Genomic DNA, 22,880 nt, shown 5'->3' with positions numbered 1-22,880 from the left:
GCACAGGCTCCAGACGCGCAGGCTCAGCAGCCATGGCTCACGGGCCCAGCCGCTCCACGGCACGTGGGATCCTCCCAGACCGGGGCACGAACCCGTGTCCCCTGCATTGGCAGGCGGACTCTCAACCACTGCGCCACCAGGGAAGCCCTGCTCATACCTCTTTTGTGAGTCTATATGCAGTATCCGATTCCTTATATTTAGAACATCTTTTGTTTGTTCATTTCTTTTCATTTATCAGCTGCTGGGGATCTGAAAACATGATAAAGGTGATGTTTATAGGACGCACTGAATGTCATCAGATATAAGTATTTCTATTTAGAGAATATGAGAGTTATAGAGAAAAATATATTTGCTGCTACCACTGAGATCCTAGTCCCTATGTTTCCTATACTTTCAGGAGTATTTGAGATTCATAGATTTAAGTACTTTAGAAAGCCTCTTTTATGTGTTCATCAATAGTTCAGCCCATTTTTCCTGAGGCTTTAGGCTAGTCAACAACAATATTAGTAACCACTTTCTTAGCCAGATCATGCTATAATACTTTAGCCAGATAGTTTTCATTCTTATAAGTAAAAATCCCATTACGAACGTGGGCTGGAAAAAGATTTTAAAAAGGAAAACATTTGAGAGAAAATTTGCTGCACAGATATAACAAAGGCAGCGTGTTTTAAATACCTTTATTTTCTGTTCTGCGTATAAAAATGTTTTCGTCTAACATAAATGCAGAACTGGCTCATGTCCTTTGTAAACTGGGTGTGTATATGTGCACATTTGTATGCCTGTATGCATGAGTGTGGTGTGTTTGTGGGTTTTCTGATGCTATCTCATAGCATCAGAGTCGCTGTGGTTCTCCCCACGCTCAGGATAATGTGTTTAAGCAGCCGCTGCCTCTTTAACATCTTTACATACAGGCTGTGTGATTTCCTTCCCCTGTCGCACTGACAAAACAGGAAGAGTTGGAGAGCAGCAGCATGTTTCTCAATCTTTCAAATAAGATTAAGTAAAAAGAAAGCATCTAAAGCTACCGAAAGCCATCGACCTAACCAGGGACTCACCAGATGTGCGCTTGAATACCTTTCATCCTTTCTAAAAAATAATCAGCTTAAAAGTTTTTTTCTTACAATTTAAAGTCTCAATCAAGTCGATCCCCACTTAATACAAATCATCTTTTGGCGTTTTAGTATAACACTGCCCCTACTGTTGAGTCATCAAAAAATCCTACTGAATAGTTTTTATATTTATTTTTTTATTTTATATTGAAGCATAGTTGATTTACAATGTTGTGTAAGTTTCCGGTGTACAGCAGAATGACTCAGTTATACTGAGTATCTTCAGTAGGAACATCAATTGTCCCTTTGACTCATCAAGACTCTACCTTTCACCTTCCACTGGTTTTCTCCATCTGGTTCTCATACTATTACGACCAGATTTTTATTAGTGACTTTTTATTTTCACTGGTGCTGGGGAATTGAAATTCAGCTGCAGCCTATCCTAGCAAACTTTTAAAAAATATTAACTAAAGTTAATCTTTTGCTCAGGTTTCATGAGCTTTGCCTACTGCCCTTTTTCTGTCCCAGGATCCAATCCAGGGCATCACATTATATTCAGTTGTCATGTCTCTGTAGGCTCCTCTTGGTTTTAACAGTTTCTCAGACATTCCTAGCTTCTGATGAGCTCAAAATATTTAAGAAGTACCAACTGAGTATTTTTAGCATGCCTTTCAATTAAGATTTTTCTGATTTTTTTCATGATTATACTGGGATTATCGAGTTGAAGTGTCATTCTCACTACATTATACTGATATCAAGGCTACGTAATCCCAACATCACGTCACTGTTGGTTTGACTGATCCTCTCACTGAAGTTCAGTTTATCAGATTTCTCCACGGTAAATTTACTCTTTCCCCTCCTTTCCACACTATACTCTGTGGAGAGAAGTTGCTGTGTGCAGCCAGAGAGGAGTCTTTCTTCTTCCTGTTGGGCTGGGCTATGTCACAGGGCGTGAGGGCTCCCCCTGCTGGTTTCCTGACCCTATTTACTAGTTTCTGCTTATTATTATTATTTTTTACAATATATTTATATCAGTGTAGATTCATGGATATTTATTTTACACTTTAGCTATAATCCAATACTCATTTTTTAAAATTTTGTTACTCAAATCACTGTTCCAACTCTGTCCATTGGGAGCTCTTTCTATTGGCTTCTGTGTCCCTTTAACTCAGCCATTTAAATGTGGTGGGTTTTTTTTATTGCTTTGCTGTTTTGATTTTTGGAGTACTTTCTCTTTGGCACTACAGATGCTCCGAGGAAGGTTGTATATTCTCTGCCCAATCCCAGAATCAGCTCGTGCTCCAAGCAGCCTGGTCTCTTGCTAATGAAGAACAGTTTGAGAAGCCAAGATGCAGCTGCTAGATTTGCTTGTTGCTACTGGATGTCATTGCTTCTAGACGCTCTTAGAATCAGCATAGTTTTAAAATAGTGAATCCCTGGAGTCACCAAAAGACACTCCCAACCCGAAGAAATCTTGCCGATGAGGTGTACTTGTTGTGGTATTTTTTCTCCAGGCAGAAGTTCACTTGGTCAAACGGCACCAACTATAAGTGGCATTCCCCCGTTTGCAAATAATTACTGGTGAAAATTTGTTTAGCCCTGATGATGAAGGCTTACCATGTCCTTAATGAAAAAATGCTATGTTCGGCAGTTTTCCCTTAACAATTTAAAACTTGGAAAGTATAAGGTGACCTATAAACACAATGTGCTTTATCCTGAGAATCAAAAAGAGAGAGTACTATTATGTCATTTCTATAATTGAATTCAGCAAGACTCAGGAAGATGAATGGATTTCTCCAAGTTCTGACACGTAGGCAGAATCTAGTATTTTAACGTATTTTTCATTACAGCACGCTGCTTTATAAAAAGTAGATTTTATTCATGACTACATTATTTTCAATAAAACAAGATAAAATTTTGCACCTCTGATTTATTATAAAAATGTAAAAAAAAATGTGAACTATATACTCCTCCTTTATACATCCCAGATAAAATATGGTTTAAAAACAATGTGTCTAGGGCTTCCCTGGTGGCGCAGTGGTTGAGAGTCCGCCTGCCGATGCAGGGGACACGGGTTCGTGCCCCGTTGCGGGAAAATCCCACATGCCGCGGAGCGGCTGGGCCCGTGAGCCATGGCCGCTGAGCCTGCGCGTCCGGAGCCTGTACTCTACAACTGGGGAGGCCCGCGTACAGCAAAAACAAACAAACAAACAAAAAACAAAACAAAACAAAAAAAACAATGTGTCTAAAGTTTAGTCTTAGATAAAGCGTTAAAATCAGGTGTTCTGCCGAATTCGACAAACTGTAATGTAAATCACTCAGAAAAAAAGAAGCACCTGCTCTCACGCTTCTACACCTCCCCCCGTCCCCGCCTTAACTAGCTTCCTTGCAAGAGATATTTAATGGCTATTTTTGCCAGTGCCTTCAAGCTAGAAAACATTGCCCACTGGAATCATGGAGTTTTGTGAAATTCAGCTGCAGCTTATTAAGGCTTTTTTTTTTTTACATTCTTATTAACCATCCCCGTGACTGACTGCCATTACTCAGCAAATATTCTTTGTACTATTTAAATACGCATGCTGGTGAGGCATCTTTTACCTGTTAACCTAATGAGTTTGCTGGCATGCTATGTTCCACACTTGTCATTTTTCCTGTAGACCATTTGTTTTCTTTCTAGCTGCTTTCCAAAACAAAAATGTTCACATTTCTTCTACATGCACAAAATTTTCCCTTTGCATCCCTAAATTTTGTAACAAGATAATAAGGAATAATTTTTTTTTTTTTCCTGCGGTACACGGGCCTCTCACTGTTGTGGCCTCTCCCGTTGCGGAGCACAGGCTCTGGACGCGCAGGCCCAGCGGCCATGGCTCACGGGCCCAGCCGCTCTGCGGCATGTGGGATCTTCCCGGACTGGGGCACGAACCCGTGTCCCCCGCATCGGCAGGCGGACTCTCAACCACTGCACCACCAGGGAAGCCCCAATAAGGAATAATTTTAAATTATTACTGATAAATATCCCCACCTCCTTCCTAAAGTATCTTCATCTTTGTTTTGCAATCTCAAATTTTCTATTACTTTTACTCGACTCTCCCCTCCATGAAGGCATGAGGGTTATTAAGGCATAAAGGTCACCTTTCCTGTCATATGTGTTCTCCATAGTAATGCAGGATTTAGAGACATCTGATTACAACTGTATTATCTGCTAATACAATTTAGTGAAAAATTGACACAGGGACTCTTTTCCACATACATCACCCACCATTTTGCACACTTAAAAAAAATCTGTGAGCATTTTAATGCATGTTTTTTCATCCAGGTAACACATGAATTTTGGAAACCTGGCTTGCCATGTACCTGTGTTACCACGTGCAAGCTTCCTCATGAAAATCCATTATTTCATCCTTTGCTTATCATGCTCTCTGCCTGATGGGTGTTTTTCTGACCTCTAACTTTCTAGTCAACAAGAACTTCTTCCAGTAATGTCTCAGAATATTTGGCTTCTCTAGTATGTTGGCATTTATTTTAGGTTAGTTTGTATTTTTACTAATGTAGTTTACGTAAGTCTAAACTTTTGTGCTATCTTAGTCAGCACCAAAACTTACACACAGAAGGTGTCCAGACAAAGTTAACACATGATGTTCGCACATTTCATTAGCAAACCCACTATAATCCCACTTTTTAAAAATATAATGTAAAATGTTCATTCACAATGGAAGTTGTCTTGATTTCAGCAAAAGCAGTTAGGATTTTTTTAAGTTGTTTTTCCTCCCTAAATTTTAGATTTCTCAAGAAATCAACTTGGATATTGCATGCCCACCTTAAAAACAGTTTCAACCTATTTTTAAAATAAAAATGTATCTTCTATGTTTATTCTTTAGCTCATATATTTATTCAAGGAAATTTACCATAAACTAGCTGATGCCTTCTCTGCCGGATGTAATTCACTCTTTTATAAAATGTATATTTCAATAGTGCGATGCAGCTTAGACTGACATTTTAATGGCACATTCTTAGTTGCTGGATTCACTTGCATTTACATCCAATATAATATCTACAGTCATCATCTGTTTAGGCTTTACTATGCTTGCCTCTTGCATCTTCGCCTCTGAACTACGCTTTTTCTGTCGTTAGCAGTAGCCACCATGGAATGGTTCCAATTGCAGAGTAACCCTAGGTTACTTAGAGTGATGGCGTGGTCTCCTGATGAGGGTCCCAAGTCCAAGAAGTAAGAGGATAGAAAGTTGAGAAGTTTAAGTGTCAGGCAAAATGCAGGGAGCCTATCTTTGTCATGGAAGCAGAAGACTAACATAGACTCCAACCAAGTCCCACTCAGCCAGTACTAAGATTCACCATGGTTCGCAATGATATTATGAGGGAATTTCTTGTTTTTATGAAGGATAATATTCTATTAGAAAACAATGCAATATGCTTTATTATTAATATAAAGATGTCAAACAATTCATGGCTGGTTGGATCACTGGTGAAAGCCATTGGTAAAGAGTGAATCTCAGTTTCATACCAAACTACTATATTCTCTGTTCTCTAGAGCTAAGAGCGTAAATCAGAAATATTTATTATTCATATAATATTTTGGAAATATTGCTTGGTCTGTATGTATGACTCCCAAAGCTATAAGGACGTATTTCTTATTGTTGCAAAATGGTAGCTTTAGATTAACAAAGCAGATTTTTAGTTCACAAAATTGATAAGCAACTCATACCATATATGAAATAGATAAATGACATCACAAACATGAGAAAATAAATGCAAAATTAACAATACCAGAAAGTGTGGGTTTCTATTAATATATGTGCTCATTTAATGAGATAATCAATATTTAAACAGTGTCAAATTCATGACAGTAGAAGAGTACTTAGAAGTATAAATAAATATTGCTTCTTTAATAGACATCTTTTTAATAAATCACTGTTATAGAGCAAGATAAACTATTAACTAATGATAAATATGTTGACGAAGAACTGGATGGTCCTGATGGTAAAATAATCAGACAGTCTCAACTCTAAGGTCCCACAGAGATTCTTTCTATAATTTCTAAAGGTCACAATACATTATTTCTATTCTACGTTAATCAAGGAGCAAAGCCTCATAAATAGCAACTGAAGTATAAGGAAGACACCAAATATTAATAAATTAAATGGTGAACTAAAATAAACCACTCATATTCAGATTCTCTAAGACCTGCATACTTTAATGTAAGGGTGAAGCAGGACTGATTATGTAGCTTCATTTATTTTGTGGACCTTATGGCAGACAATTCTGTTTCAGAGAGGGAAGACATTATCTACTAAGGATATGATAACTGTGCATTAGCTTTGTGATTCTAACCTATGGAATTCTTTATTTGCAATAAACCACTTCATGAAGGCAATAAACCACTGTTGTCCAAAGGCAGAGCGGCCACTATACTTCCATTGAGATTCATTTATCTCCTACTATGAACGTCACCCAAACCATCTAAAAATGGTGCTTTGTGAAACGTTTTTTCAAAATTGAGTAGAAAGAAGCAAACAATCAAAGGTTTCAACAAGCTTTTGTCAATATGCTGATTGGACAGGTACTCAGCTATGAACACAGTTACCTAACTCAGCAGTCTGGTTTTATGGTACTCTTTTATGATTCACATATCTCCAAATTACGCTCACATTAAAAGCAAACATCTGGTATACATCATTTTATGAAATATGCAAATAAATCTACTTACTGCAATATGGTAAAATATATTGATCTATAAACCACAACACTGAACAACAAATCAGCCATAAACTAAACCCTAAGCATCCCTTCAACACTAAAACTCTGTTCCAGGCTTCCTCCCGGGAAGTGTGAGCTGTCACTGGGTCCCAGCCCCGAGGTGTGACAATGACCACAAGTGAGTCCTCCCTGACAGTACAGCCAACTTCACAGCTTAGACAGCCTTTTGGGAGGACACATACAGGATATATACACATACTGAGCTCATACAGGCTATGTGACCCTATGTGTTGAATATTCTATTTCCTAGAGTTACAGCTGAATGTTTTCCAAAATTTGCTTTGAGGAAAAAATTACAGTTTGGGGAGATCACTGTTAGCTGAGTAATTAGATTTCTTTGTGTCATGTAGCCCCTTCCAGATTTTATGTAAAAAAGTCACTTAGCTTAGCAGATGGATAATTCAAAGACATGCGATATTAATTCTACCTCTAGTTTCAATACATTTTGAGAATTTATACAATTATAGTGAATTTTTTAAATACAGGTAAGTAAAAAGAAGCAAATTAAAATCTCCCATAAAACTGTCAGCAATTTAAAAATTCTTGTATATGTTGGTACAGGGTCAGCTAGATAACTAAATGCATATTCTATGAAGGCATTATAAACTATGATCTCATCTAGAGCATCTTCCCTTTCACCTCCCTTTATTCCATGGCTCTCTATGTTTGGGGTAATATAAGGTTGTGTTTTTACATATATGAAATTGACCTGTACACATTTTCATGACTACAGACATGTTTGGACTTATGTTACATATTATTACATATTACTGAACATATTATATGTTCAAGTTACAGTGACTTTTAGATATATTTTTATTAGCTCTAATTGTCTATTAGTCAGGGTTCTTAGTGTCAATATGATTGATCCATCCATCCACCCTCTTTAAGGAACTGGCTCACAAAATTATGGTGACTGACAGTCCCCAAGATCTGCAGTGTGTAAGCTGGAGACCAGGGAGAGCCAATAATATAGACCTCATCCCAAAGCTGGCAGGCTCAAGAAGCAAATACCGTATGACATTCCTTATATATGGAATCTAAGACTACAAGGAGGCACCAGCTCACACCACTTGAGTCTGAAGGCAGGAAGAAGCCCATGTCCAGCTCAAAGACAGCCAGGGAGGAGGAATACCCTCTTACAAGGGGAGGTCCAGTCATCTTTTCTATGCAGAACCTCAGCTGATTGGATGAGGCCCACCCATAAGAGAGTGCAATCTGCTTTACTTAGGCTATCAGTTTAAATGTTATACACGCATCCAAAAATGCCCTGACAGAGACAGCCAGGATAGTATTTGACCAAATATCTGGGAACAGCAAGTCCTAGTCAAGTTGACAAAATAACCATCATAACTTGGATTGGTTGAGATTTCTGTTAAAGTTTTGTTTTCCAGTTCATACGACTCAACAACAAAAAACCAAACAACCCACTAGAAAAATGTGCAGAAGACCTAAACAGCCATTTTTTTCAAAGAAGACATACAGATGGCCAAGAGGCACATGAAAAGATGCTCAACATTGCTATTAGAGAAATGCAAATCAAAATTACAATGAGGTACCAACTCACACCAGTCAGAATGGCCATCATCAAAAACTCCACAAACAATAAATGCTGGAGAGGGTGTAGAGAAAAGGGAACCCTCCTATACTGTTTGTGAGAATGTAAACTGGTGCAGCCACTATGGAGAACAGTATGGTGGTTCCTCAGAAAACTAAAAATAGAGTTACCATATGATCCAACAATCCCACTCCTGGGCATATATCCAGACAAGACTATAATTCAAAAGATACATGCATCCCTATGTTTACAGCAGCACTACTCACAATAGACAAGACATGGAAGCAACCGAAATGTCCACTGACAGACCAATGGATGAAGAAGATGCAGTACATATATATATAATGGAATATTACTTGGCCATAGAAAAGAATGAAATAATGCCATTTGCAGCAACATGGATGGTTCTAGAGATTATCATACTAAGTGAGGTTAGTCAGAAAGAGAAAGACAAATACCATAGGATACCGCTTATAAGAGGAATCGAAAATATGACACAAATGAACTTATCTGTGAAACAGAAACAGACTCACAGACATAGAGAACAGACTTGTGGTTGCTAAGGGGGAAGGAGAGTGGGGGAGGGATGGACTGGGAGAGTGACATTAGCAGATGCAAACTATTATATATAGAATGGATAAACAATAAGTTCCTATTGTATAGCACAGGAAACTATATTCAAAATCCTGTGACAAACCATAATTGAAAATATAAAAAAGAATATGTATAAGTGAATCACTTTGCTGTACACAGAAATTAACATTTTAAATCAACAATACTTCAACTAAAAAATAAAATTTGGGGGCTTCCCTGGGGGCACAGTGGTTGAGAATCTGCCTGCCAATGCAGGGGACACGGGTTCAAGCCCTGGTCTGGGAAGATCCCACATGCCGCGGAGCAACTAGGCCCGTGAGCCACAACTACTGAGCCTGCGCATCTGGAGCCTGTGCTCTGCAACAAGAGAGGCCCCGACAGTGAGAGGCCCACACACCACAATGAAGAGTGGCCCCAGCTCGCCGCAACTAGAGAAAGCCCACGCACAGAAACGAAGACCCAACACAGCCAAAAATAAATAATAAATAAAAATTTAAAAATAATAAAAATAAAATAAAATTTTGTTTTCCCCCGAAATTATTAATATTACTTTCTTTTCTTCTATTTCTGGGACTTTATTCATTTTATTCATCTTGATTTTTTGCTTGTTTGTTCTTACCTACCATACCTTGAATTTTGTGTTCCTCCAAATAATCATTTTAGTAATATTATAGAAGTCTCTTATTCTAAGAAGCCTTATTTTATTATTCTCCCCTCCACTGAAGGCCAAGATAAGTGTTTCTCCTGTGCTTCCATCACCACCTTTAAAAAAGATGCATTTACTATTTATCACAAAATAATACAATTGCTGGAAGACATATCTGCACATGACTACAAATGCTTCAGAGGCAGGCAGGATGTCTCTTATAGCATTTTGTGTCCAGTATAACACAGTGTCTGGCAAATAGTACTCTTCATTACATGAAGGAAGGCATGAATGATGCTAGCCATGTCTGTCTTCTGGAAATCAAGAATAACTCTGTAGAAAATAGATACTGAGCCCAACAAATTATGCTGTATTCCTTCAGTTCTCTGCATTTGCAGTTGTTTTCAGATAATTTCAGGCTCATTTTTCTTAGTGTTATTGATAGTGGTAACTTCTGAATATGACATTTTCACACAGCTCTTTAAAAATTTCCCCATGCCTTATTTTGCTTCTTTGTGGTGAATAGAAGCAAGACCTGAAATAAAGTGCATCAGAAGATAATAATTTCTTAGAAATTTCAGCTTAGCTTTATAAGCTCTAAATTACATGCTTTCTCTTTATTATAATAAAATACTTATAGTTTCTTCTGCCTACTCAAAAACATGACTTTAAAATTTGACTCTCTACTACAGAATTCCCCAAGTCACTGAAAATATAAAGTAGTGAGACAATTTATTCCACTTTCCAGGATACGATTTCCACGAGTGGCATCTCTTATGACCTCAACACGTGAGCATGAAAACTGCCACATTCTCAACTCCCTCAGGCTTCACACAGCTGTTTATGTTTTTGGGTTTTTTTAGAGGTTCCTTTTCATTATTGGGGTGTAGTTGATTTACAATGTTGTGTTAGTTTCAGGTGTACAGCAAAGTGAATCAGTTATACATATACACGTATCCACTCTTTTCTGGATTCTTTTCCCATATAGGCTATTACAGAGTATTGAGTAGAGTTCCCTGTGCTAGACAGCAGGTCCTTATTAATCATCTATTTTATATATAGTAGCGTGTATCACATGGCTGTTTAAAGTAAACATATCCCCTGGAAAACCCTGTGGTGTCTGTTGTTCCTGTACTTCAAGGGAAGTCTGCAGTTGAAATTTCATTATAACTATTTCTTTGCATTTTCAAGACGCTTTTCTAAAAAGTGAAGCCCCCTCCCCCCTTTATTTAACCACTAAGCACAAGCTACAGTGTTTCTCTGGGAATTCATCCACAAAGCCATCCAGCATATGTGCTGCAGAGCAACATGAATCGTTCCTAAATGGGCTATAACCACCATTCCCACACAGAGTAGAAGGTGATGCTTCCTAAGATCCAAACAGACACACGGTCCAGACTCCCCGATGGGCTAAGATTCACTAGCAAGAGAGAGATGTGCACTGTCACTAGACTTAGCCTGGCCTGGCCTGAAGCCACATATGCCCGTGATTAGGGGCTGAAGCAGAGAAAACTGGTTAAGATTGAAACCAGAGAATTGTCCTGGAAGGAAAAAAGCCATAATGGAAAAAAAAAAAAAAAAAAAGAGTTACTTGGAAGTAGGAAAGGAAACAGAGGTGCAGGTTCCCAGGAATCATGCACATTCATACTCCGGTTTAGGGCACCTAGGTTCACGCTTCAACAACACAGAAATGTATGTGTCACAGCCTATTAAGCCGAACTAATTTCAGGCAAAGTTGTGCAAAGATAATTTTATCTTTTTTCTTCTAATCTTTCAGGATCTGCCCTCCTCAGACAGGATTTTGCTCTCCTCGTGTCTCTTTCTGACTCCATGTGTTCCTATGGTGCCACTTCGTCTCTTGACAGGGACCCTGTTTCAACATCTGTCTGATTATTACCATTTATCCTTCGAAAGGCTTAGACTGCAGGAAGCTCTGTCAGCGTGCTCTCACACAGGTGGTCAGAAACTACTACGAAACAAGATGTTGCATATTTGCACAAGGTCATTTCTAAGTAGCACTGGAGAGATAACTGCCTATTTAACGTTTCTGACATTTTAAAACAATTATCATCTACTGTAACAGTCTAATCACTGAATTGCAGTAAAATACAACTTCACCTATAATACAGTAGCTTTTACAGAATGTATAGATATTACCGAAGTTTAGAACTGCAGCAGCGTTTTTGAGGTCACTAGGTAAGGAACAGGGTTTATGGAGGTGGAAAGGCTGGAGAGAACTGCTCAGTAAAACAAAGTCATCAGGTAGCAGCATTTTAACTTGAACCAAGAAATAAACCTAGAGAATAAAGCAGGTCACAAAGTCAGAAGCAGCTATGAATTAGATCAGCTCAGCTGTTTAACCTTGTCATTAAAAAGTGGGCTGTGGCTAATATAAAATCATGGTCAGAATGGCTACAAATTATATTCAGCTGGCATGACTGCCTCCTAGAAAAGGTGGAGCTGGGAAGCACTAAGGTTATGTGTCTTCAAGATGAAAGGGAAGAGAGGAAAAACCATGGAGAATGGAGAATCTGACACTCCAATTAGAGTTAGGTTGTGAGAAAGGGGTTGCCAGTGTTAGAGTCGAGATAGGAGGGTATGACACTGGTGAAGCTGACCCCTCACTGGGTCTTGTTCCCAGAAACAGGGTAGCATTTCACAGGGATGGCGTGAGCACAGAGAGAGTGTCCATTGATAAAGGGAGATTCATGGGGAGAGGGTGGGGGAGGGAAGAGAATCAGACGACTGTCTTGGATTCATTATGATATACAAGCAAATCTATTTTAGATCCCACATCAAACCTTTGACTCCATTTATTATGGTTTATAGCACCACATCGTTGAATGTTATACACACAAATTTTCTCTTAAAACTGTTTTGCTCTGGACTATCAGTTTCTGCTTGAAGATATAGAGAACTAAAAGGAGAATCACTCCTACCCCTACGGTAAGAATAAATGCTCTCTTTAGCCCATCTGATAAATAAGTTCATTCACCAAGCAAGTAACGCAAAATTTGGAGACAGACACGTGCAGAGAGAAAAGACCTAAGCACTTGCTCACCTGGGGCAGATGTCACCTAATGCCATGTAAGCTGGTAAGGAGAGTTCTACAATATTTATAACAAATTGTCCAAGCAAAGTGTAGGATAGCTTAAGAGTGTGAATCCTGGGTCCACAGAAACAGGAGACTATTCCACAATCTTGTACGCCTTTCCGCCAGGAACCCACCAAGCAATCCCCTGACAAGCCCACAGGGAAGTCGGGTTGAAAAAGCTTCCCGAGTGGAGCCACCCGGGGAAGGAGAGAGCAGCCACTGTTTAGAAAAACAGCATTTTGGCTGAATACTGCAAGGCTAAAGACACACACACACACACACACACACACACACACACACACACACAAAACTATGCACAAACTGTATGTTCTCATTAGGAAAAGTATTTTTCATAAAGGGGTGGCTCAGGAATTCTGAGACTAAGTTGTAAGGCTGTATGTGTACTGTAGGATTGAGCAAATAAATACATTGGACACTAAGAGCAGGGTTTTCATGTTTGTAGAAAGATGCTACAAAAAAGGAAGGGGGAGGATAGAGTTAACCCATGGTGTTGGGACTTTAAGGTATCAGGACAATGCATGGTTTTCATTATGCAAATATACAAGTAGATGGATACCGACAGATACAGACACATGTACTCATACACCAGATTCTCCCACCTCTTCCACTGGAGGATCTAGAAGCAGTAATAACAAATTAGCAATTAACACACCTGGTACTGTATCTTGGTTCCTAAATACCATTCTCCAATAAAAGGTCCAAGACTTATAAAAATGGCAGAGTTCAGGACAGGAGAACAGAAAGACCAAGATGTTCTTGGCACATCTCGTGGTACCAGAAAGTAAAGTGCTAAAAAGGTGGGGTGGAGGGTCTTCTCAAAGATACTGGAGCCAGCTTGAAGGAGCTCCATATTGGGACAACTTGAACATCTATATAAATAATACTATTGAACTGTAACCCATAGAAAAAATATATACCAATGAGCAATAGCAGGAAAACATACAAACAAACAAATAGGGACAAAGGTATATCACTCTTCCTTACTGTAAGATTCTAAATAATAAGTGTGGAATGCCCGAGGAATGTAGAAAGTCACCATTTGCCAGATATCAGAGTAATCATTATCACGCACAAGAATCATTGATACTAAAATTTGATGCTGAGTTAGATAAGAAACAGGATAATGTGCAGACTTGAAGTTTTATTTTAAAGGCAAAAATTAGTAACTTCACGGATGAAATATCTGTCAAGCATCACCTTCACCAGGTGATCAAAGGTAACATCACTCGTACTGAGACACATCAACATCACGTACTTCCTGATGTGACGCACTGAGAAGGACGCATCACATTTGTGGAATTCTTGCTAAAAATTAATAACATGAATTTAATACAGAAGAAATATCAGATGAACCCCAAACAAGAAACATTCTATAAAGCAACTCTTTGAAAATATCAAGTCATGACACTTAAAAAGATTGAGGAACTGTCCTGGATTGGAGGACACTAAGGAGCTATGACAAATAAATGCATTGTGGGTTAGTGGACCAGTAAAAGGACATTGATGGGACGATTGGTAAAATTTGAATAAGATATGTGGATCAGTTAACGGTATTTTTCAAGTTATTTTCTTGTTTTTGATAATTGTGCTTTGGTTATTTAAAATATTAACATTCAGAGAAGCTGGGTGAAGGGTATGTAAGAACTAGTTGCAGCACTTTGGGAACTTTTTTCTATGTCAGGAAGTATTTCAAAATAAACATTTATAGGAGATTGAAACAAGATAGCCGAGTAGGAAGATCCTGAGCTCACCTCCTCCCATGGACACACTAGAACTACAACTACACATAGAGCAACTATCTCTGAAGACCAGCAGAACAGATTTTCTACAACTAAGAATATAAAGAAAAGGTCACATCATGAGGAGGAGGGTGGGCAGAGATGCGGTCTAGTCAGAACCCACACCCCAAGGTAGGCAACCCACAAGCAGGAGAGATAACACAACTGTGAGTGATATCACCCCAGATTCCCCAGCTCAGGGGACTTCACTGGGAAGGTGAGCCCCCATAATATGTGGCTTTGGAAACTGGAGGGGTTTCCATCCGGGAGAGCTGGGGGGCTCTGGGAAACCAAGACTCTACTCTTAATGGGCTGTACACAAACTCACTCACCCCCAAGTCCCATCACAGAGGCAGCAGCTTGAAAAGCACCTGGGTCATATGGGAATGAGATTCACTGAAAATTTTAGGGTGTGTGTTGGAGGGTCAACTATCTAGCAGGACTTTCTCCAGGGATGGAAGTGATGGTGGGCACCACTTTTTGGTTAACTCTCCTTCCACCTACCTGACTCAGCGTTGGTGGATACCACTCCTTTCGCTCTCCATCAACTTACCTAACACCATGTGCCTCACCCTGGCTTTCCCTGAGTACAAGCTCCACGCAACCCACCCACCCCTTGCTGGCCCCTCCAATGCAGTTCCCACTCCAGGAGTCCAGCCCTGCACACCAGCACACCTGCAGCACTCATGGCCTAACCACAACAGGAGGGTGCATGCAGCCCACACATGAGACACCCCTGGAGCACCTGGCTCTGGTGACCAGCGGGGATTACACCACTGGACCTCAAAGGACACCTTCTACATAAGGAGGCCACTCTTTCGAGACTGGGAGATGTAGTTTATATACCTACTAGAGAATTAAACATGGTAAGTTAGGCAAAATGAGAAGACAAAAAAAAATACCTTCCAAATGAAAGAACAAGAAGAAACCTCAGGAAAAGAACTCAACAAAACAGAGATAAGCATTTTCCAGATAAAAATTTCAAGGTAATAGTCACAAAGTTGCTCACTGAACTCAGTAGAAGAATGAATGAACTCAGTGAGAACTTCAACAAAGATAGAAAATATAAAAAAGAACCAATCAGAACTGAAGAATACAATAACTTAAATGAAAAACTACATTAGTAGAAATCAATAGCAGATTAGAGGAAGGAGAACAGTTCAGTGACTTGGAAGGCAGGGTAGTGGAAATCACCCAATCAGAAAAGCCAAAGGAAAAAGTAACTTAAAAAATGAGAATAGCATGAAGGACCTCTGTGACAACGTCAAGCATACTAACGTGCATTATAGGGGTCCCAGAACAACAGAGAAAGGGACAGAAAACCTACTGGAAGAAACAGTGACTGAAAACTTCCCTAACCTGGGGAAGGAAATGGACATCCAGACCCATGAGGCCCAAAGGACTTCGAATCAATTGAACCCAAATAGGGCTACACTGAGATCCGTTATAATTAAAATATCAAAAGTTAAGGATAAAGAGAGAATCTTAAAAGTAGCAAGAGAAGCACATCTAGTTATACAAGGGCCCTTCCCCATAAGACTACTAGCTGATTTTTTTTAGCATAAATTTTACAGGTCAGAAGGGACTGGCAGAATATACTCAACATACTAAAATGAAATAAATAACTTACAACCAAGAATACTCTATCTAGCAAGGTCGTCATTCAGAATTATATGAGATAAAAAGAATTTCCCAGACAAGCAAAAGCTAATGGACTTCATAACCACTATACAAACCTTACTAGACATGTTAATGGAACTTCTTAAATGGAAAAGAAAATAATGATAACTAGAAACAAGAAAATTATGAAAGACAAAATCTCACTGGTAAAGGCAAACATATGAAAGGTAGTTCAACCACCAATGATAAAGCCAGTAAGAAGGTTAAAAAGACCAAAGTTGTAAAATCGCCTATATATAAGATAATTAGTTAAGTGGCACACAAAACTAAAAACATAAAATATGACACCAAAAATGTAAAACGGCCGGGGAAACTGTAGTGCTTTCAGAATGCACAGAAACATAAGTGACCACCAATGTAAAATAGACATCTGTATGGTACACACAGGTTGTTATATGTGAACTTCATAGTAACCACAAACCAAAAACCTAGAAAACGCACACAAAAAATATATAAAGAATACAAACCTAACACTAAAGAAAATCAGCAAATCACAAGGAAAGAGACAGAACCGAAAACAAAAACAACCATAAAACAATTAACAAAATGGTAATACGTACATGCCTATAATAATTACTTTAAATGCTAATGGACTAAATCCTCCAATCAAAAGACCCAGGGTGGCTGAATAGATAAAAGAAACAAGACTCGGGCTTCCCTGGTGGCACAGTGGTTGGGAGTCCGCCTGCAGATGCAGGGGACACGGGTTCGTGCCCCGGTCCGGGAAGATCCCACATGCTGTGGAGTGGCTGGGTCCGTGAGCCATGGCTGCTGGGCCTGCGCATCCGGAGCCTGTGCTCCGCAACGGGAGAGGCCACAACAGTGAGAGGCACACGTACCACAAAAAAAAAAAAAAAGAAAAGAAACAAGACTCATTTAAATACTTCCTACAACCGGCTCACCTCAGAGCCAAAGACGCACAGACTGAAGCTGACGGGATTGAAAAAGATATTCTGTACAAATGGGAACATAAAGAAAGCTGGGGTAGTAATACTCATAGTAGACAAAATAGACTTTAAAACAAAGACTATAACAAGTGACAAAGGACACTACATAATGATAAAGGGATCAATCCAACAAGAAGATATAATAATTATAAATATATATGCACCCGACATAGGAGCATGTCAATATATAAAGCAAATATTAACAGACACAAAGGGAGAACTTGACAGTAATGCAATAATAGTAGGGGATTTTAACAACCCACTATATCAATGGATGACAGATCATCCAGACAGAAAATCAATAAGGAAACACTGGCCTTAAATGACGCATTAGACCAGACAAACTTAATAGTTATCTGCAGGACATTTCTTCTAATGACAGCAGAATACACATTATTTTCAAGTGCACATGGAAAATTCTCCATAGTAGGTCACATATTAGGCCACAAAACAAGTCTCAATAAATTTAAGGAGGTTGAAATCATATAAAGCATGTTTTCCAACCACAAGTTATGAGACTTAATTACAACGACAAGAAGAAAACTGTAAAAATAATACAAACACATGGAGGCTAAACAACATGCTACTAAAGAACCAGTGAATCACTGAAGAAATCAAAGAGGAGACAAAAAATAATATCTGGCTACACAGGAAAACAGAAACACAATGATCCAAAATCTATGGGACACAGCCAAAGCAGTTCCATGAGGGAAGTTCACAGCAATACAGGCCTACTTCTGGAAACGAGAATCTCAAACAACATAAACTTACACGTAAAGGAACTAGATAAAGAAGAACAAACAAAGCCCAAAGAAAGGAAATAATAAAGATCACAGTAGAATAAATGAAATAGAGAACTAAAAGACAATAGAAAAGATCACTGAAACTAAGAGTTCATTCTTCGAAAAGATAAACAAAACTGATAAATTTTCAGCCAGATTCATCAACAAAAAAAAGAGATAGGGCCCAAATAAATAAAGTCAGAAATGAAAGAGGAGAAGTTACAAGCAACACCACAGAAGTACAAAGATTTATAAGGGATTACCATGAACAATTATACACCAACTAATTGAGCCACCTAGAAGAAATGGGTAAGTTCCTAGGAACATACGTGCTCCCAACACTGAGCCAGAAAGAAATAGAAAGTCTGAACAGACTGATCACTAGTAATGAAATTGAATCAGCAATCAAAATACTCTCAAGGAAAACGTTCAGGACCAGATGGCTTCATTGGTGAATTACACAAAACACATAAAGAAAAATTAACACCTACTGTTCAAGTGATTCCAAAAAACTGAGGAGGAAGGAATGCTTCCAAACCCATTCTACAAGGCCAACATTACCCTGATACCAAATCCAGATAAAGGCACTACAAAAAAAAGAAAATTACAGGCCAATATCCTTACTGAACATAGATGCAAAGATACTCAAAAAATATTAGCAAATTCAATTCAACATTACATTAAAAGAATCATACACAGTGATCAATTGGGATTTATCTCAGGGACGCAAGGAAGGTCAATATCCACACAATCAATGTGGTACACCATATTAACAAAATGAAGGATAAAAATCCCATCAATAGAAGCAGAAAATGCATTTGACAAATCTGATATCCATTTACAATAAAAACTCTCAACAAAGTGGATATAGAGGGAACATGCCTCAACACAATATGTCATATTATTATAATAAACCCACAGCTAACATTATACACTTTAACCAAAAAGAATGAAATACCCAGGAATAACTTTAATAAGGAGGTGAAAAGCCTATAGTCTAAAAACTATAAGCCGTTAAGAAAATAAACTGAAAATGACACAAAGAAATGGAAAGATATCTTGAGTTAATGGATTGGAAGAATTAATATTGTTAAAATGTGTATACTACCAAAGCAATCTACAGGTTCAATCCAAGCCCTATTAAAACACCAATGGTATTTTTCACACAACTGAAACAAATTATCCTAAAATTTGTTTGGAACCACGAAAGACCCCACACAGTCAAAGCAATCTTCAGAAAGAAGAACAAAGAGGGAGGTATCATGCTCTGTATCTTCAAACTATACTACAAACTTACAGCAATCAAAACAGCATGGTACTGGAACAAAAACAGAAACACAGGTCAATGCAACAGAATAGAGAGCACAGAAATAAACCCATACTTATATGGTCAATTAATTTAGAACAAGTGAACCAAGAATACACAGCGGGGAAAAGACAGTCTCTTCAATAAATTGTGTTGGGAAAACTGGACAGCTACATGTAAAAGAATGAAACTAACATTTTTTTACACCATATACAAAAACAAATTTAAAATGGAGTAAAGACTTAAATGTAAAAGCTGAAACCATAAAAGTCCCAAAAGAAAGCATAGGCAATACACTCTTTGACATCAGTCTTAGCAATATTTTTTGAAGCAATCTCCTCAGGCAAGGGAAACAAAAACGAAAATAAACAAATGGGACTACATCAAACTAACAATCTTTTGCACAGCTAAGGAAACTATCAATAAAACAAAAATGTCACATACCGAATGGGAGAAGATATTTGCAAGCAATGTATCAGATAAATGGTTAACATCCACAATACACGAAGTACTCATACAATTCAGTATCCAAAAGAAAAAAATCAATCTGATAAAAAATATCAGCAGAGGACCTGAAGAGACATTTTTCCAAGGAAGACATACAGATGGCCAACCGACACATGAAAAGATGCTCAATATCCCTAATCATCCATGGAAATGCAAATCAAAGCCACAATGAGATGTCACCTCACACCAGTCAGAATGTCTACTAACAAAAAGACAACAAAAAGCTAATGTTGTGGGAGCAGCCTAAGTGTCCATCGACAGATGAATGGATAAAGAAGTTGTGGCCCATATATACAATGGAGTATTACTCAGCCATGAAAAGAAACGAAATTGAGTAATTTGTAGTGAGGTGGCTGGACCTAGAGTCTGTCTTACAGAATGAAGTAAGTCAGAAAGAGAAAACAAATACTGTATGCTAACACATATATATGGAATCTAAAAAAATAAATGGTTCTGAAGAAACTTGGGGCAGAACAGGAATAAAGACACAGACATAGAGAATGGACTTGAGGACATGGGGAGGGGGAAGGGTAAGCTGGGAAGAAGTGAGAGAGTGGCATGGACATATACACACTACCAAAGGTAAAACAGATAGCTAGTGGGAAGCAGCTGCATAGCACAGGGAGATCAGCTCGGTGTTTTGTGACCACTAGAGGGGTGGGATAGGGAGGGTGGGAGGGAGATGCAAGAGGGAGGGGATATGGGGATATATGTATATGTATAGCTGATTCACCTTGTTATAAAGCAGAAACTAACACACCATTGTAAAGCAATTATACTCCAACAACAATGTTTAAAAAAAAGCTAATGTTGGCAAGGATGAAGAGAAGAAGGAACCTTCATGCACTATTGGTAGGAATGTAAATCGGTACAGCCACTATGGAAACTGGTGTGGTGGTAACTCTAAAAATTAAATATAACTACCAGATGATCCAGCAATTCCACTTTTGCGTATTCACCTGAAGAAAACAGAAACACTAATTCAAAAAGATATATGCACCCTATGTTTACTGCAGCACTATTTACAATAGCCAAGACATGGAAGCAACCTAAGTGTCCATTGACAGATGAATGGATAACCAAGAGTGGTGTGTGTGTGTGTATGTATATGTATATATATATATATATATATAAAATTACAATGGAATATTACTCAGCCATAAAGAGAATGAAATCTTGCCATTTCTGACAACATGTATGGATCTAGAGGGTATTACACTAAGCAAATTAAGTCAGACAGAAGACAAATACTGTTTGACTTCACATATATGTGGAATATAAAAAACATAATGCAAAGAGAGTCACAGACAGGAAACACAGGCGGTTGCCAGACGGGAGGGGGTTGGGCGATTGGGTGAAAAAGGTGAAGGGGATTAAGAGATACTTATTTTATAACTGAAAGTTTGCAAGTCACAAGGATGCAATGTACGACATAGAGAATAGAGTCAATAACATTACAATAATTTGGTGTTATAGTTACTAGACTTATCCTGACAATCAATTCATGATGTATACAAGTATTGAATCACTATGCTGTATATCTGCCACTAACATTGTATGTCAACTATTCTTCAATAAAAAAAGAAAAAAATCAATATATTGCCAAATAAGTAAGTTAAAATTATGATAAAAAATAAAGGTATATTCTTTATATAAAAACAAAATGTAATGTGAAAATCTGCATACATTATTAAATGGCTATTTCTACCTAGGATTAAGCAGAAGACATTAATGGCACAGCTAGAAAGGTAAAATACATTTTCTACTCATTTGCTTTCTACTACACAAGCAAAGCAGAATCTCAAATAATTCTGGAAGAGCTGGCCAGTTCGGTTATGCAGACATCATTGTGTCTGCATTGTGTCGAGCTCTATGCTTTTCCTTGTCCCTTTTTGTGAACACATACAGTGAAGGTGTTTCATTCAGGCCACTCATTTTAAATAAATTAAATATGTGGACTTTTGATTTATTTCACCTTTAATGCTTAACATCCAAGATTATGTTAGGATGGTAGAGACGAGATCTCAGATCTCTTTCCACACGCACTCCCCCTCTTCATTGCCAGTGGAGGATAAATAGTTAATTAACGGAGCTAGCATTTAGAACAGTGCCGGTATTCGCTATTTTTGTTGTCACTGCTGTTACTATTATCATTAATGTCAGTGCCCTGACCTTTAATAAAAATACCTCAGCAGTCTAGTATTAGCTTTCCTTTAAGCCCTTCAACACTGAAACACTTATATTTTGAGGTGTGAAGTGATTTAACACAAGCAAGTAGAAGGAGCACCACTGAATTATTCACAAGTTAAATTGTACAGCCCCCAAGCATCAAGGTGGACCGGCTGAAACTGGCAGGTCTCAGTCTCCCCAGCTCTCCTGCTTGGTGACCTTTGCGAAGGCAACGATCTTTACGTCATCTTGCTCTGCTTCGCGTTCTGCTCTGCGTCTGGCACGTAAAATCATCTAAAATTATCACCAGCCATGAATGTCAGTGGAATATGCTCTTTTATTGACTTGGTCTGCGTCACGGAATGCAAAAAATGTGCAGAGAGGGGGTATGAACACTTCCCTCAAGTGTGAGAGATGCTCATATTAAAAGCAGATTAGGCTGGTCTTCAGCTATATCAGGGTAAACCGTGGAGGAGGCCTTGTGAGAGCTCTGGAGGCAGAGCTGAGAAACGTACACTGGCATGCTTAGAAAGGAGCACGGTTTCCCTAGACGTAATGCATAACATTTGTTTGCAATCCTGGGCATGAATTAGTTTGGACTTATTCCTGCGTAGAAATAACACAGAGGTTGGAGGGAGGGAGGGGTCAGTCATGAAAGGCCTTTGGGAAGATTCCTTCAGACACAGTCTCAACAAGACAGTAATTCCTTAACAAAAAGTATAATAATAAACGTAACACACAGGGCCTTAGTGCAATCCAGTTCATTGAACAAGTGTATTTTTAAATCTCTCTGTTTTAGGGTTATATTTCAAATACTTAACATTTATAATCAGTGATCAGGTTTTGAATTTATTTTGTGTTTTTTCCCAGCACATTCTTTTGTATTATAAAAAATGTAAAGGGAGAAGCTAAGTTATGGAAGTGTCATCTCAAAGAAGAGCTTTGGGAACAATGAAATAAATGTAAGAACTATTTCA

Source organism: Lagenorhynchus albirostris, chromosome 7 (assembly GCF_949774975.1).
Source record: "Lagenorhynchus albirostris chromosome 7, mLagAlb1.1, whole genome shotgun sequence".
NCBI classification, from domain to species: domain Eukaryota; kingdom Metazoa; phylum Chordata; class Mammalia; order Artiodactyla; family Delphinidae; genus Lagenorhynchus; species Lagenorhynchus albirostris.
This window is presented reverse-complemented; position numbering follows the sequence as displayed.